This window comes from Accipiter gentilis, chromosome 5 (genome assembly GCF_929443795.1).
Source record: "Accipiter gentilis chromosome 5, bAccGen1.1, whole genome shotgun sequence".
NCBI lineage: Eukaryota > Metazoa > Chordata > Aves > Accipitriformes > Accipitridae > Astur > Astur gentilis.
The window spans coordinates 41,590,319-41,606,993 of NC_064884.1; the positions used below are offsets into that span (position 1 = coordinate 41,590,319).

General features: G+C 40.4%; 1 protein-coding gene across 2 annotated transcripts in view; it reads left to right on the forward strand.

Moving 5' to 3' along the window:
- Positions 1 to 16,675, forward strand: part of MYO1D (myosin ID) — a 162,452-nt gene that overhangs the window by 1,901 nt on the left and 143,876 nt on the right. The gene's annotated exons all lie outside the window — the stretch shown is intronic.

Genomic DNA, 16,675 nt, shown 5'->3' on the forward strand with positions numbered 1-16,675 from the left:
GTATGAAAGAGGATGAGTAGAACAAGCTAGCAATTCTGGATCTTTACAATTGATACGTAGTTTGATTATTTTTATATTTTTTCTTCTGTCCTGTTGCATGTCAGTTGTGCCTAAGGATGTTGTCTGGACATCCCTGCTGTGTCTAACACAGCATCAAGTGTCCCTTTAACTCCAATACCTTGGTCATTGGTACTCAAAATCAGGCTTTTCCATGTGACACCAGTTCAAATTCTGGTTTCTTTTGCATGAGAATGCGTGCATTACTTTGGCCATAATCTAGAGTTTGCAGGCACAATTCTGCTTGCAGTTCAAGGTTGTCTTATGTCTGCTGTGGGCAGAATAATCTTGTGTTAAAACAATTTCATACTTAATTTTTGTACCCTCCGTGCTATCATCTCCTGACTTCAGGCTTGTCTACACTGGGACATTAGGGAAAGCTAATCTGAATTTACCAAAAGTGTTGCTTTTCAGTGAAATTGCTAAGCCCTGTTTGATGCTGCTGGTAAAGCTGTGGCCCTGGCGTGCTGACCCAGCTGCGTTGCTGGTGTTATTACAGTTCTCAAGCAACATTTGCTTCTCTTATTTTTACTGCTTTGGAGATGGTAATTAACTCTTGCGGCTGACGACACATTTTAAATTGTGTCAGAGCCAAATTACACCCAGGATTCTGACCTGTTCGAGGGTTGATTATGTCACGTTGTGTTTTGTCACGTTGCGTAGATGGCACGAGTCACCTTTGTGCTTGTCATGCACAGAACAGAACGGAGAAATTGTTGCTTCTCCATCATTAACTTCAAGTGCTGGGTTTGTTCAGTTTACACTTGGATGGGCTCCACCCTATTCCATAAATCCAGCTTTCTGCCAGAGCTATTTTTGTTCAGGGTCACTGGCTGACCCAAGACGGGTTGTGCTGGATTTAGTTCCCAAGTGAGCCCAGATGTGGGTGGAATTGAAATCATACCAGTTTCGGTGCATGCAAGGATATTTCCCCAAGGATGTCTCTAGTGGGAAAAAGAGAAATGGTGAAGTTGCACTTTTCATTACTTTAATATTAGAATTTAGTGGTATTGACATGGGCTGGATTAGTGTGGCTGATTTGTTTGTTGATGTGAGTACCTGCCTGGGTAGGTGGATGGATACAATGTGAATTTTCTACTCATTTCCCAATCCCTATGCTTTGTGCCCTGTTGTGTGTAGGTTCATGTAGTGATTCAGTGAGGATATCATAGTGTTAGTATTTTTTAATGGCCATGTCTTACAACTACTTAATAAACCGGCCATTTCATGTGGACCCTCAAGCAGTCACTGCATGTTACACATTAATTGTACAAAAAAGTCATCTGGTCCTTGAATTCTTTAGTTCTGAGTGGGCTTCATACCAGTGTCTGTTGTGATTCTTAGTCATCAGAATAATTAAAAAAAAAAAAAAAAGGCAGGACTATTGGAACAATTAGTGTGCACTCAGTAGCTAGCTTTGTTTCTTTATAGAAAACCTCCAAAGCTTTAACAGAGAATTGTTCCTTAAGTGGTCCTAAGTAGGAATTATTATAAACAGCCATATTTGAGCAATATGCACTTGAGCAGATAATCTGGCATTCCCTCTAATCAGTTCTCTGTTGACCTTTATGGGCAGGTTGATTACTGCAGTAGTAGTTGGCATTTCAATTCCTATCAGAGGACGTAAGACTAATTGAAAGGCTTCTTAAAACAGGGAATCTTTTCAATATCAAATGGTTCTTGGGTCCTCGCACTGGTGTTCAAGGGCTAGTATTTAGCTGTAGTCTGAGTGTTACCTGCCTGTAATCTAAGGGAGAATGTCCTGCTCTGGACTTGTTAAAACACTTTCATTTCAGTGGGGGGTTTTGACTTATGGTGACTGTGACAATTCCACAGCAGGTGGAGTGAGATGGTGCTTGTGGAAAGGCAGCAGGGGTCTTGCAGGAGTTGGTAATGTTTTGCAGAAATTGTGGCATAGATGAAAGTTGTGATGTGAACTTTTGAGTAAGAGAAACACAAAACTGTACACCACCTCAGTTTGTATCACACTGTAATGAGAATTTCAAGTGATGAAAGTTATAATTTTTAAGTTACTTCCTTGTAAGGAAGAGGACAAGAAGGTTATTTTTCAGAAGTATATTTTCTGGTTTTATACGTGATTTTTTTCTGTTATCCTGCAAAGACCACTCATAGTGCTATCCTGTACAACTAGCATTTATCTTGACAAATCAAAACTCAGAGCTTTAAAAATGGTATCTATGGCATGCGAAGAGGTAGCTTGATTTCTTGAATTATCTGTTCTGCAGTCATAGTGATAATTTCAGGAGTAACTTCAGACTAGCTACTCCTCACAAGGTCTCAAATGCTTTGCAGGAGAGTAAGACGTGATCCCTTCTGTGCCGGGTGGTCAGATGATGTGAGTGCTCGACAGATAAACTGAACGCCTCTGAATCGCAGCTGAGGGCTGTAAGTGGAAAGCCACAATGAAATGCAGGGAAAAAAGTAGACAATTATATAATGCAGAGCATGGTAGCCTTTGGGGTAGTCCCATATGAGCTGTGTGCTCAAGGTCTTTCTGTTCTCACGTCCAATTTGTGAGCAGGTGCTACTTGACTCATCTTTTCCTGATTTCTAGCGAGTTGCTTGTAAGCATTGTGCAAATCACCTCCTGGGAACACAATAGATCTTTGCGGTTATTAAAGAATTCAAGGATGCGTGAAAGGAAGACGGTGAAGGCACCTGGTAAGGTGTAATGATCATAAAATGAATTTTGGATTGTTTTCCTCTTTTTTTAACTAGTTCCAGCATGAAACCTGATGTGGAAGGCTGTACTTGCTGCTCAGATAGTACCTGGTCATCCCAGCCTGCCTGACTCTGAGGAAGTGGTGCGAAGAACCACAGTTTAATAGTCCTTGCAGTTGTCTTCCTCCACACGTTGTGATTTCTGACCTCCTAAAGCAACACTTAATAAAAACACAGTTCTGCATTTAGTTAAAAATATACAAAAGTGTTTCTTCTACTCTTTCTCAACTATTTCTTACACTGCAAACCCCAGCATTTTCAAAGCTATCCTAAATTAAGGCAACAGTTCTAAATTTGTATTTATTGCAGATACTTGTGAAAGATAAATCATATTTGTTATGATTAATAATATTTTTGGTATCAAGAATCTATAAAGAAAATCTGGTTCTACTCTGAGAATTTTCTCTAAGTGTTTGCTGCTGAGGCAAGTGTTTGCTGTACAGGCAAGGGTGAGGTGTAGGCTGTAGTCCTATAAAAAGGTTGGAGCAAACTGAAACACGGAATTGGGCTTTAAATGCTGAAGAGGGATATTTTGAAGGGATTTTCTTGAGACAGTTGTGTGTAGGCTATACCTTTCGGACGTCTCAAAAAAACCAGACATCTTTTTCTTCCAGATGATGTGGTGGGTTGAGTCTGTAGTATCTGTCAGTCTTAACAATGATCTGGTCTGTGTTTTGGGTGACTGGTATGAATAGCTGTTAGCCTCATAGGTTTACAGCATGCTCCTGCAAAAAAGCCAGTTTTGGATACAAGAAGCTGAAGATGGTGCCGAAAATGTATAGACTTCATAATTGCCTGAGTGACCTGAAAAGAAGCTATAATGCAGTTGTTAGCAGCCCCTTTCAGTAGGTGATATAAAAGGGCATTTTTTTGTGTAAGTACACAGATGTTCACTCACCCCGCAGTTCTGAAAGGCCAAACTCTTGTTCCGCCATTTAGTATCCTCTAGATCTGGAGACTGGGTTATTTTCCTTTTATCTGTCCTCAACAGGTCTGGCAAAACATCCACAAGTTCTGGGTTGACCAAACACTTTGTTTTGTTCCATCTTCAATGGATCAGAGTCCCCCTAAATACATTAGGAACAATTTTTTCTCAGTAGGGATGTGGATCATTGATAGCATTTGATTCTTCATCTGTATAGCACCCCTTCTGCTCTTCCATTGACTTAATCTTACTTAGTGTTGGAGCAAAGGGGTGCTGTCTATACTGTATTGGAGTTTTTAGACTGGCTTTCTTATCTTTCAAGCACCATCTTAAACATTCATATTTTTGGTTGAAGTTGTGGTGGGAAAGGTTTGGCTTCATGGTAGGTAGTAAAGTATCTTTAATCCTAGCAAAGGAAATATTATGTGAGTGCTTGGTTTCATTCGTGCTTTTGGTAATGAAATTTTCATGCTTAATGAACAAGCTTTTCATGCCTTTAAGCCATTTTAATTTCCTCATTTTAAAAGTTATGAATATTTGAATTGTTCATGTGGTGTTGAATTAAAAAGCTGCTGGGAAGAGTCTGCTTTCTTCCCGGAGAGGGGTGCCTGTCACCACAGATGCTGCAGGACACTCCTCACTGCTGCTTGGATGGTCAGCAGTTAAGTCTTGTCAGCTCTTCTTGGCTTCTTCAGAATTGCTCAGCTTGCAGAGAGCTGTTGTGTCAGAATTTGGAATGAATGGAATGAAAATTCCCCTTAGTCCAGCAAAATTTGACTTACAAGCTTGGACTGGGTCCAGCTTGATCTTCGTAGGTGGAAAAAGCTATCGATCTCACTTAAAAAACAAGTCCTAACTAGACAGGTAGCAAAAGGGAGGATCAAGGCCAGCTTTCCAATTTCTGCGGGGACTTAACGTTCAGTTTACAGAAACCAATAACTGCTACAGGTGGGCTCAGTGTTTCCTGACAGCTTTTGGATGAACAAAGCATTGAATGAGATGATGTCCTGTGTGGAATTTGTTTTGCCTCCGTATGTTCTGAATTTTTATAGTTTCACTGAATCTTCTTTTACGCATCTGTCCTCCCCTGACTTATGAATACCTTCTTTTCTCAGAGTGAAAGTTTACAGTAGTCTTTTTATAGCTGTGTGGGTGAGGTAGCGTTTAATAATTTTAACACATGGGTGTTGAATAATATACGAGGTCAGATTTATGAATGAGATTAGTCTTTCAGGGTACCTTACAGTTTTAAATTCTTACGCTGGTAATGCTGTGCACCAGACCTGCTGGTCCTGGCTTGCCAGCTGACGCCAAGCTGCGTTTATGGTACTTGTCAGAGCACAGATAACAAAATTTAATTGTAGGTAACTAACTAGCAGCAAGCTGGGGAGGGACATTCATGTCATACAGCGTCAGGTGTGAAGAAAAAGCCCTACAGAATCAGTTTTGTAACTAGAACTATTGTGAATTAGCTCAATGGGAGATGCTCTTTATTTCATCTTCTTTTAATAAATTTTTTTTTCTGCTGTTTACACAAAGTATATCTACAAAAAGTCAGCTGGTAATTTAGGAATTCCCCAGCAGCCTTTTTGCTTTCATCCTTGTAGATTCTGAGGAAGTAATATGGGTCCTGGAGATCCTCAGAGCGGGCAGTGCATCTGTTTGTGATACTGTAAAGTAGAATCCTGTTCTTGTTTTTGACTACCGCATGTTTAAGATGGCTTCTATAACCTGTATCGTCTTAACTGAAGTAATTTATCATCACCTTCTGAATTTTACTAGCTAAATGTTGACTTTAAGATCTGCCAGATTTTTACGGTAAATATTAGCTAATATTTCCAATGAGTCTCGTGGTCTCCTTTAGTCAAGAGTCCTTTGTATTGAATTCTCTTCAAAATTCTACCTCTTTAGATGGTTTTACTGATCGGCTGTTCCACCGATTCCTTGCATTCCTTTTGGGCTGGGCAGGCTTTTACACTACCTGAAAATTTCTCCTTCAGATGTTTGATTGTTACATCATCACTCTTCTTTCTCAGTCCCTGGGTCATGATTGCATCTTTTTATGGAATGAAGAAATTCTGAGGGGGGGGGAAAGAAAGCATATGTGTGAACACAGGTTTGCCTCTAAGTGTTAATTAAATAAGGGAGCTGTGTGCCCCTTTGTAGCAAATGCTCATTTCCAGTTCTCAGAAGCAGAAATACAATTTCTAGATGAAGATTTCTGTTTCTTTCAGGACTTTTCGGTTAGATCCGATGAGAACTCAGCTCACACTACTGCTGTCATGTACTGATGTTTCTGTCTCTGTTAAACAGACCAGGAGGGGAAGTAAGTTTTCATTGTGGTGCTTTCAAATGCTAAAGAGAACAGCTTGGGCGTGAGGCTGTTCTGTCTTTGGGAGTGGAAAAAGGGGCATTGGATAGATTTAACCCGTTGAAAAGACTTACTTTCCTCAAATCTAAACCATTAAACTGTTCCTCAGATAATCTCTATCTTTTGCTAGGAATGAGGTTTTTCTCGTTTGTGGGATTTGTTACAGCTAGTGTTGTTCTCACCTGGTCTGAGTGGGGCCCAGCTGCTGCAAGCTGACAGTGGACATGGGTTCTGTTTGTGAGTGGTGGTTTAGATAGACAGCAGATAACATACTGTCAGATCCCAGGGATGAGAAGCTGAGGTAGGAGGAGGGGGATATCATGTAAAGATCTTTTAAATAAAACAGTCGTTAATGGTAAGACAGAGGACCCACCCCTGTCATCATAGATGGTCTTGCAGTGCTCTACTTCTTAAAGACCTTTTAAATAAAACAGTCGTTAATGGTAAGACAGAGGACCCACCCCCGTCATCATAGATGGTCTTGCAGTGCTCTACTTCTTCTCAGGCTCATCAGTAGAAGTGTGACTAGTGCTGGGGCATAACAAGTCTGTTCTTGCTTTAACTCTTGATGGTGATGATACTTTCCATTCTGTCCCTCCCTAATTTCAGAGCATTTTTTCTGTGCAGACTTTATATTTTCTCCTTGAACAGTGTTGGAATATTTGTGTGTCACCACTATTGTTTTCTGTCCTATTTACCTGTCTGTTGAAGCATTTTGCAGCAAATGGTTTCTGGTTGCTGTGATGTCAGTAGCCATCCCTTTTTGATGTAGAAGTTGGCAGCGGCCTGCTCTGTTGCTGCCATTTGCTTGTTTTGACCTGCCAGCCTTGAGATACGTGAAAATTCAGAGAACAGTTAGTGTGCGACTGTTGGGCTGGTCTGATCCAGAGCATTCTTTCCAGAAAAATGGACTGTCGCGTGAAAATACGGCATTATGTGGTCTCTAGACAGCCATTTACCTGCCATGATGTCATTCTCATCCTTGGTTGTTTCTTGCTGTACTCCAGGGTGTCAGCTCTTGGCTCTCACTGTCCCTCCAAAAAGTGTTGTCCCACCTGACCCTTCCTTTCTCCTCTTGCTGACTTCCTATATTTTTTTATAATTGTAGTATCCTCTTGGTTGTCCCTGGTGACTCCTCTCTCTCCTCTTGTTTTCAGTACCTTCTTTATACAGATGGACACCTCTGCCCAACTTTCCCCGTTGCTGAAATGTCTGTTCATGAGCTGCCTTCAGCTCTCCCAATGGTGGAGATGTCTTCCCTGATCTTGGCGCTGATCTTTTCAGCATTGCCCAGTGAGTCAGCTGGAGTTCCCTTGCACTGGAGTGAATGAGCTCTTCTGGACAGCAATTTACTTGTTCTGCCTGCACCATCTGACTTGGTCCTTTCTAGGCCTTTGCATTCAAAGTCAAATCTTGTTATTTCCCCTATAGTATATCAGACCCAAGCCTGAGCTATACGCAGAGTCAACTTCACACTGATTTTTGTGCTCAGTCCTTGTCTTATGCCTTGGCAAACCCTGATTTCCCACATATGCTTGTTCCAAGTAATCTATAGAGATTGTTTTTGCTTTCTGTTTTATCTGCTTCACCTATCTCTTTGCCTCTTTCCTGTTTGACCTTAGAAACACAGCTTATCTCCTTCCAATGTTTATCAGTTTCTCCCACAGTACTGATCTGTTAATATGTCTGTCTGAGAACTTGCTGACGAGCATTCATGTACTTTTGCCTCCGTTGCTCCTTTTGGCATGGAAGAAACGCCTTATAAATTTCAACAAAGACACTGCCTCCTCCTTAAATGTCTAATTTATGAAGCCTACACAAACTTTGTCATGGTAGGAGGTTTGGTATGCTGTAACCGCTGATTATCGTGTTGATCTGTTCAAGTAGTTTCCTGGTTCGATACTGGATCTGTGCCTGTTGGAGTTCATTTTCTCTTGGGCCTGGACAGAGCCTGGCCTGACGCTATCCTGTCTGAGGTTGTTCAGGTAGAGAACAATTTGCCTGTAGTGTCATGATCTGTTCCCATTTAAGGTTGATGTAACTTAATTTGGGAAGCCTGAAGGCTCGCTACATCTTCCTGGGAAAGAAAAATCAGAGATTTGTGGCAGGACTCTGTGCAATATGTGGTATATGATATGCTGCAAGAGCTGAGTGTTTAGTTTAGGGTAGTGTGTCTAACTCCATCTCCAAACATAATGTTTTAAGTTTGTATTTTTGTGTTTGCCCCTGTACACATGCAATTTTGCATGCTTTACACAGATCAAGCCAACTTAAGTGGTGTTTCACCAGGACTTCTGATGACCTTTGAATAAGTCTTCTTATGAGGCTCCTGATGAAAAGGTTTTCAGTCTTGTCCTGATGTAGAGCAGATGTACATTGCTACCCCTCAAATGAATTATACTTTGGGGCACCAGCTGAAGCTTTCTGAAAAGGTTCCCAATATCTGGCTTCCATTATAAACATCAGACTGGTCAGCACCTTCATCATTGTACTGGGTTTTATTTGTGGTGCCCAGGACAAACTCACAGTAGGGAAACTGAAGGGGGCTTGAGCAATTTTCTACATCGTTCTGTCCAGGAAGCAGAACAGCCAAAGAGTAATGAGAACCTGTATTTTAACAGCTTACTGGATGGCAGCAAAGGCTGTCTCACGATGAATAGCAAAGAAAAACAAACTAAACCAGAAAATTCTCTTTTCCCACTGTATGAACAGCATGGTTTTCTTTCAGGAGAGCTCTTCTACGATACATTGAGGTGGTAAAATCTGGCGCGTCAGCCTGCAAAAACTCTGGTGATTGTAAAAGCCTTACATCATGGTTATCAAGAGCACAATGAAGCTTTCATGTAGCTAGACATCTTTTAGATGTTTACAGTAAAACTTTTGCTTTTACTCATATTGCTAAACTTTAACTAAATAGGTTATTTTTTTTCAAGAATGAATGATAAAGTAAGTTTCACCTTCAAAGGAAAAATCCAGCTACCATTGTTTGAAGGCCTCTTTTCCCGTGCACTGTTTATAAAGCAACTGTATATCGAATTTATAAACTTCCAAGGCTAGAAATAGTGCCTTCTACTTAAGACCAGCTTATTTGGTGTTTTGTTCCTTCTTGATCCTGGGTGTAAAGACCAGGGGAATGAATGAAACAAGACTCAAGGAGCTGTAGGTATAGTTTAGGCCTCCAGAAAAATCCCAGAATACCATACCCTGAGCACCAGGAGTCTTTAAGTGAATTTGCTTAGAAAAATTGTTGCCCCTGCATACTGTGGAGAATATACTCTGTTTTGTTTGCTTCTCAAAATATCGGAAAGATGCCCTGCTGCTTTTCCTTTTGCTTGGAGGGACATAAGTACCCCAGTATTCTTTAAAGCTGGATGTAAACAGCTCCTTGGAACAGTAGCTATTAAACTTTGTTGAAAAGTGCTTAGCAATGACAAAAAAATGTTATTTCCGAAAGGATTTCTGTAGCACTGAGGGGTTTTTTTTTTTGCAAATGAAAGTCCAAATTTACCACAAAAATGTCCCTGTAACCTCTTATAATTCAAAACATATTACTTGCTTTTCAAAAGCACGGCAAATTACCAGGGAGACTTTCTAAAATAAGACTGAGGGTTAGATGTATAACTTTGTGGACAATGCTTCTTGACAATAAAGTGTTTCCTTTTTTGAGTTTCGTCTGTGTCGCAGTCAGAAAGTAACTTTGCTTTATGTGGTTTATGTACTGACCTCTTTTAGGTGAAGAGAACACTAACAACATTTGTATATGCCTGCAGGCATCAGTATATAAAAAGGAGTATATTTGTTTCCCTTTTTTTTTTTCTCCTATTAAATGTAGCATTTATGTCTCTAGCAAAACAAATAGAAATCTTGTCTTTGTTTGTTCTTAACTTGTTTTTTGGGCTGTACTGCATCCTGGCTTTCAAGGATGCAGACATTCCTGAGCTAGACATCTCCAGTCTCTGGCAGCTAATTCTCTGAGTCTTTATTAGTTATACTGAACTTAAACCCCTTTGAGGAAACGCCAAGAAAAAGTAGATACGTGTAAACCTTTTTAAACCTTGTATAACACTATACAAACTAGACTTGATAGGAAACTGAAGGCAAGTTGAACAATTTTGAAATAATTGGGAATATTTTGCTTGAATTTTTCTGATTAGTTGACAGAAAATATGTTTTCCATTAAGGGCTTACATTTTTGGAGACTTAAAGGGGGGCTGCTTATTGTCAAAATGAGTCTGTTTTAACCAAAACATTTTGGCTGCCTTCTTTCTTTTTAGGTACTGTCACTCCATTCCTGAAGGTAGTGGAGGAGTGGCTGGTGCCAGTCAGTCACCCCAAATGCCTGAAGCGGTGGGTGTTGTGGGATTTGGATGCTGAGTGCTCCTGCCCGGAGGAGCAGAGGTGTGCTAGACTTCCAGCTGGGAGGTAGAGGTATGAAAGCCAGGAAAACGTGATGGTGGACACTCATCTTTTAAAAGATGCTATGTGTATCATCCCCCATCCTGCAGGAAACAAGGAGCAATGTAAATTTCAACGTTTTCATTTACTTGAAGAATGCCTGATTATTTTTTTCCCTGCTTTTCTATTTGGTTTCTGGATCTTTGGTCCTCTCATCGAGGAGCCAAGGTGGCACCTGCCGCTCGCTATATGAACGAACAATTGAAGAAGCTGGCTTAGAGCAGATAGATCTTCACGTTCCCATGACTCCTCTGAAGTGATGACATTGTTTTGGGGCTCTGGTCACAAACCATAGTTCATGATTAACTTCAGAAGCCAGCCCAGATTTGTTGCTACTGAATTTGGGGAGAAAACTCTGTAGTTGATCTTGGTCTCCTCCTGGGAGTTTTTTCCATAGTTGATTCATCACTGGCAATTCAGCTTCTTTGCTAAGATGCTGTTTACTAAAGTTAGTGAGTAGGCCCTGTACAGGCAGACACATCAGAGGAATTTGACTTGTTTTATTGTACAGACTAGCTTGGGAGCAGTAAAAATGTATTGTGTAGCAAACATTGTAGTTGAATCATGGAAGCTGTTGAATTGGGTCATAATCTTTTAAAATGTTAAAATCCATCTGGTACAACATTTTAACCTTCTGCCTTTCCTGTATTGTCCTTGTACCTAGAAAAATTTAACATAAGTTAAATACAGTAAACGTTGTGAATTTTGAAGACATTTTATAGTGCCTTGACTAAATTAAAGGAAAAATTTGCTAGGGTTACATTTACTAATGTACACTTAAACCAAAATAAATTGCAGGATGGAACAAATTAACAAACTTTTACAGAAAGACTGGCTTGGTCAGTAGGTCTGGTTTATGTTGCACTAGGGATGTGGGAAGACTTTGGAGAGCTCAAACACTTAACTAGTCAGGATCAGTATTGTGGGTTATTTTTATCAAGACACTTTTGCTGCCTTTTTGAAGGCTCCTCCATACCTGTATGTGAGTTATGTATCAGAAATGTTGTGCTAGTAGTAATTCCCACACCACTTTCACATCGTTTGTGCAGTGTCAAAGTATTTTTCACCTTAAGTGCCAAATTCTCCACTGTCTTAATTAGCATGGTAAGCCCCATAACCAGTCTGGAAAGCTTTCAGGGGAGGAAAAAACCCCAACCCTCTAACCTTTCATATGTAAATGTATTGGCTTGTCTTAGGCCAAAACAGTTTTAAGATAAATGAGCAGCCTCTGTTTATCTTAATGAGGCATTTGATGTAGAAGCTGATAGCACTTATGGCCAGATCCCAAGTAATTTGCTGTGTAACAGCATGCAGGAAAATTGCACAATTGTGCCCACCCATCTGGTCATCACTGGGTGTCCACATGAATAGTAGGAGCCTTTGATACTCTCATTTTATCATTCTCTGAGTAATAGAGTGCAATGGATATTTTGCAAACTAAAAATTCCTATCACTGAAGACAGCAATTCCTTTGTAGTTTTGACTTAGGTTTTGGCACTCTGTACACTCCAGTGCTGAGTGCCGAATAGTCCCCCTTTTTTTTTAATGTGGGGAGGAAATAACATGAAAAAATATCCTATCCCACATCATGTACAGACTTTCCCTCTGCCAGTTAGGACACTCACTGTGTGTAAGTGGTGAGTGAGCAGCACTGACAAATTCAACCATTCACTGATTTTGTTTTCTGCTTTCTGACATTTAAGCCTTTGGGATGTGCTGTTGTTGCTTTCAAACTTTTCTTCACAGTGATGAAAGCTAAAAACTTCTCTTAATAAGGGTGAAGATGGTTGTACTCATTTACTCTAGCAGGATGTATTTTAAGAAAAACAATAGTTATCATGAGACCCATGGAATAAATCACAAGTGCCAGCAGTGAATATATTTCTTAGTCTGTAATCTTGCCTTGTGTTTACCTCCCTGCTCAGTGCTGCTGTCACTGCCACCGACCTCTTGGGTTGTCTGGTATTAACTTGTCCTGCCACAGAGTTTTTGCATTTTGCCTTTGAAATTACATCTTTCACTCAGCGTGGAAGTGTGGAGTAGTTTTCAGTCTCACAGAAGGTTTGTGTCAATACAGAGAAGGTATCAGCAACAGAAGGATTTTGTGGAGCAGGTCATGTCAGAATTCACTTTCACAGGAACTTTTAATGTGATGCAAGAACTGAGGGCTTTCAGTGCAGATGTCCCTGCTGTTAGGCGCTTTCAGGTGTGGGTTTTAATGCCTGGGAACTGATTTGGCTGGAAAAAGGATCTGTTGCTTCTCTGCTCAGGATACCCAAGAGCCTTCCAGGGTAGGAACCAGTGGCACATGGTGATGCTGGGGGTCCTGGGACTCCTGCTTACTTGGGGTGGCAGACCTCCTTCCTTCCTTACCCCTTCCTCAGCACTCAATTCTCACCACCTGCTTACTTATAACACCCCCCCCCCCCCCCCCGCCCCACTCCTGCCTGCCCCATCAGAGAGCTCATAGAAGGTGTCAATGTTCTGAGCATATTTGTATTAATTTTTTCTTTCTAGCTTAGTTACTTTACATGTCAGTCTTCAGAAATGTTCTTAAGGGCCTGGCTGTTGAGCCAGCACTTGACCCTCTGGAAGCCACAGAAGCATCACTCATGTTACCCTGGTACAAAATCTTTGCTTAGCTGTTATGTTCTGTAAGTATGCATGCTATTAATAATTTTCTAGTACTTCTGGGTCCCACTGCAGTGTTTGTCACTCTTTTGCTTTTGCATTTCACATTTGCAGAGTGTAACTAGCCATTCTTCATGTGGCTTGGATTCTTCTTGCTAGATTTGCCTTGAATTACATCATAGAGACGAAGTTGAAATAGTAATAATAAATCACCTTCTTATTAAGTAGATAGCATCTACTTGTCTTGGTTTGACTTGCTTTCTTACCAAATGTATTTTGGGATCTCATGAAAACTTATTTATTAGATCATACTTGTGAAGATAGTATTTGAGATTGTTCCTCTTATTCCAAATATAACCATCCTGTGATCTTAATCAACATTTGCTTTAAAATTGTCCAGCCAGCAATTTCCTGACAAATTTGGCCAACACCAGTGTTAATGTGGAGGTGGCTTTTTTTTTTGTTATGGACTTAGTTCCTACTTTTCTATCTACAGATATGACTGTGCTAGGAGAGCAGTTTGGGATTTCCTCCAAAGATGACTCATCATTTGCCAGATCCACCTATAGCAAAAATAGGACATGCTGTTACAATGTGTATTGTTTAGGCTACTTAATGTTTTGTCCAGTAGTCACTGAACTTTAACTGGTAGCCTTTGTCTGTGAGCTTGCTTTTTCTTCTCCTGTTTGTCCACCTAAAGACAAACAAAAACCCCAGGTAAAGTTGGAATGTGTCTCCATTAATGTTTTTGCTGCTAACCTGCCCTCCTGTCTGCCTTGATTTTACAACTGGGAGTGGAAATTGCCCAAGGTTGTCTTTCAGAAAGCAGTAACGTGTTATTTCTGCCATTGACTCTACCTCTTGGCTGGTTTCTGTAGACCTCAGACTTCTGCATGCAGCAGCCTGTGGGACTACTGGTGGTTAATTAGTGTGAGCCACACCGGTCCCAGTTTTTAATTTCCTAGATAGTCCCTGGGTAATCTCCATTTCAATGATAAGTTTCGCTGTTGCAAAACTACAGCTGCAGCAAGGACTTGGTTTTGTATTGGTGAACTGCCGTGTAGTTGCATTTCTCAGGAGAAGTGCAGATCTCCGAGCTGATGGGATGGGGCACAAGAGAACTGGGGGAAAACACTCTTAATCTGGAAACTGTGCCGTGGAGATTCCCCAGAGAGCAAGCAACTGGTCTGATCAGGTACAGAAAACAGTACCCCAGACACTAGCATCGTGATCTCCTCTGAGAGCATCATCTACTGAAATATCCAGAAAGAAGGTAAAAGTTCCTAGTGCTTTATCCAAAGCAAGACCTTACTGCCAGAACACTTATCACCAATATCAGCGTCTGCAGTTGTCTTCTGTGGCAGTTCTCAAATACCGGTGTGATGAACTTGAACCCGTAACTGGAATAGAAGAAGTTAAGATTTGTAGTTGCAATATTTTTGTCTACTCAGGACATTCTTTCCCATTCTCTTCCATTCCCCAGCATTTTGTTGCTAACATCTTTGTCCTCTGGCCTGTCTCATCCTTTATAAACTGTTTGGAGCCAGGAGCAGTCATCTTTGCTGTATGTGTATCAGACAGATGTTTAAAGAACTGCCTTTGAAATTAATGAGAAGGTTAAGTGGGAAGCAGTTGTCTCTACTTAGGGATTAAATGGGTGAAGCTAAACACTAGGGCCTAAATAAAAGTGTGAACTATATATTTCCAGGATGAAATTAGCCTTGTTAGGATGCTTCTTCTGGGGTTCCATAATTTACAGAATTATTTCCTAATATTTAAAGCTATTACTTCCTAAAAGGAGATTGTTATCAACGCTTTAGTGCTCCCTCGGGGCTTCAACAACAGGGTGACCTGTAGAAAACCTAAATGGATTCATTCTTCTCAACTTAAATGCCTTCTGTCAAAATGGGAATAACTCTTTGGATAGGGAAATGTTTTTAGCAGGATCCTGTCTGCTCAGTGGTGGTCCAGCTTCACTGGATTCAGGTTGATTGTGTCACGGGGAGGGATGGTGCTTTTCAGCCCTGTGATTATTAGATACACTCCACCCTTGAAAGCTCCCACTCCTTTTGCTGCTGTTCCCTTTGTGGCTGGCACAGACTAATGTTACGCCAGAGCGTCGGCATGGCCTGTGGTTGCATAACGTACTGCAGTGGGCTAACCAGCTTTAGCAAAACAGTCATCTTGGACAGATGTTGCAGTGAAGTAATGATTAATCGGGGAAAAATTTTAACAACCCTAAATGGCAGTAAATTTATTTTGGCAGGTGGAGACTGAGAAAATCATTGGTGCCATGTAGTGAAGTGTTACTCTGAAGAGTTAGAATTGCTTTTATCTGCCATAATGTTTTCTCATGCTGTCTCCTGTCTCAAACTTTTACTGGAGCAAGAGCTTCAGTACTGAAATCTCCCTTTTACAGAAACTTTTCTAACATATTTGCCATCCATGTGAGAATGTGGAATGACATTTTTTCAGAACTTCCCTAAACATCGGAAGTACCATTGCTTCTTGCTTCAGATAATGTGATGCACACACTTAGGATAAGGAATGAAATATCCTTCTGAATTGACACGATGACAACTATAGCATTATTCTGAAGTTTGTCTTTTCAAGACCTATGAACTGGCATTGCATATAACACCGAATATCTTCTGTGAGACTGTACGGGATCAAGTGATCTATCAGCCTGCCAGACTGAATTTTTTGAATATTCTTGTAATAGCCTTTCTGAAGGTGAAAAAGTAACTGGGTTCACCTGAGAGATTTCTTTAATAGTGTCCTGGATGAAGACTGGAGCTTTTAGATTTAGTGAGACAGTAACCGACGTTTAAAAGATCCTTGAGAAGTGACTGATAAGGGAGAATTGATTACTGTGATAATTTTAGCAACATTCAAGATGTGAATTATTTTTTTTTTATTCAAAAGATCCAAATTCTGAGCAGCTCTACTGTTGTATTTTATTTTTAACAGGAATTTAGTTTTGACTTCAGGAATAGGTTGCTGGCATTTCTCTTTTTTAATCTTTCCTTGTTGGCCAACAAGAGTTATTGTTAGCGCATCCATAAATGTAATGGAAATTTGTTTATTTTACTGAGGCTCTGTTCAGGGCAAAAAGCACTTAACTGAACCTAAATTTTATATGCTCTAGAAAACTTTCAGCCTCTCTCTCTCAGATTGTAATCGTTAGGTAGGAGGACTAAAAATGACTGTTGAATGTTTATATAATGTTATTGCCTGAGATGCAAGATGTATGCAACCTGCAGTCACAGTGATATAACTATTTTTGGTTATGGTGTTGTCCTGTGTTCTTAATTCTTTCTTTAACCAGCAGAAGTGGTAATATGTAGGCTGTTTTCTTACCAATACTGTACTGGAAGTAATCCTGTACTGAAAGTAGTCAGCAGACAGGGAACTACACAGCCACTGAAGACCGTGTGTTAGAGTTAGTGTTTTCCTTGTGTTAAAAAAAAAAAAAAAGGTGTATATTTTATACA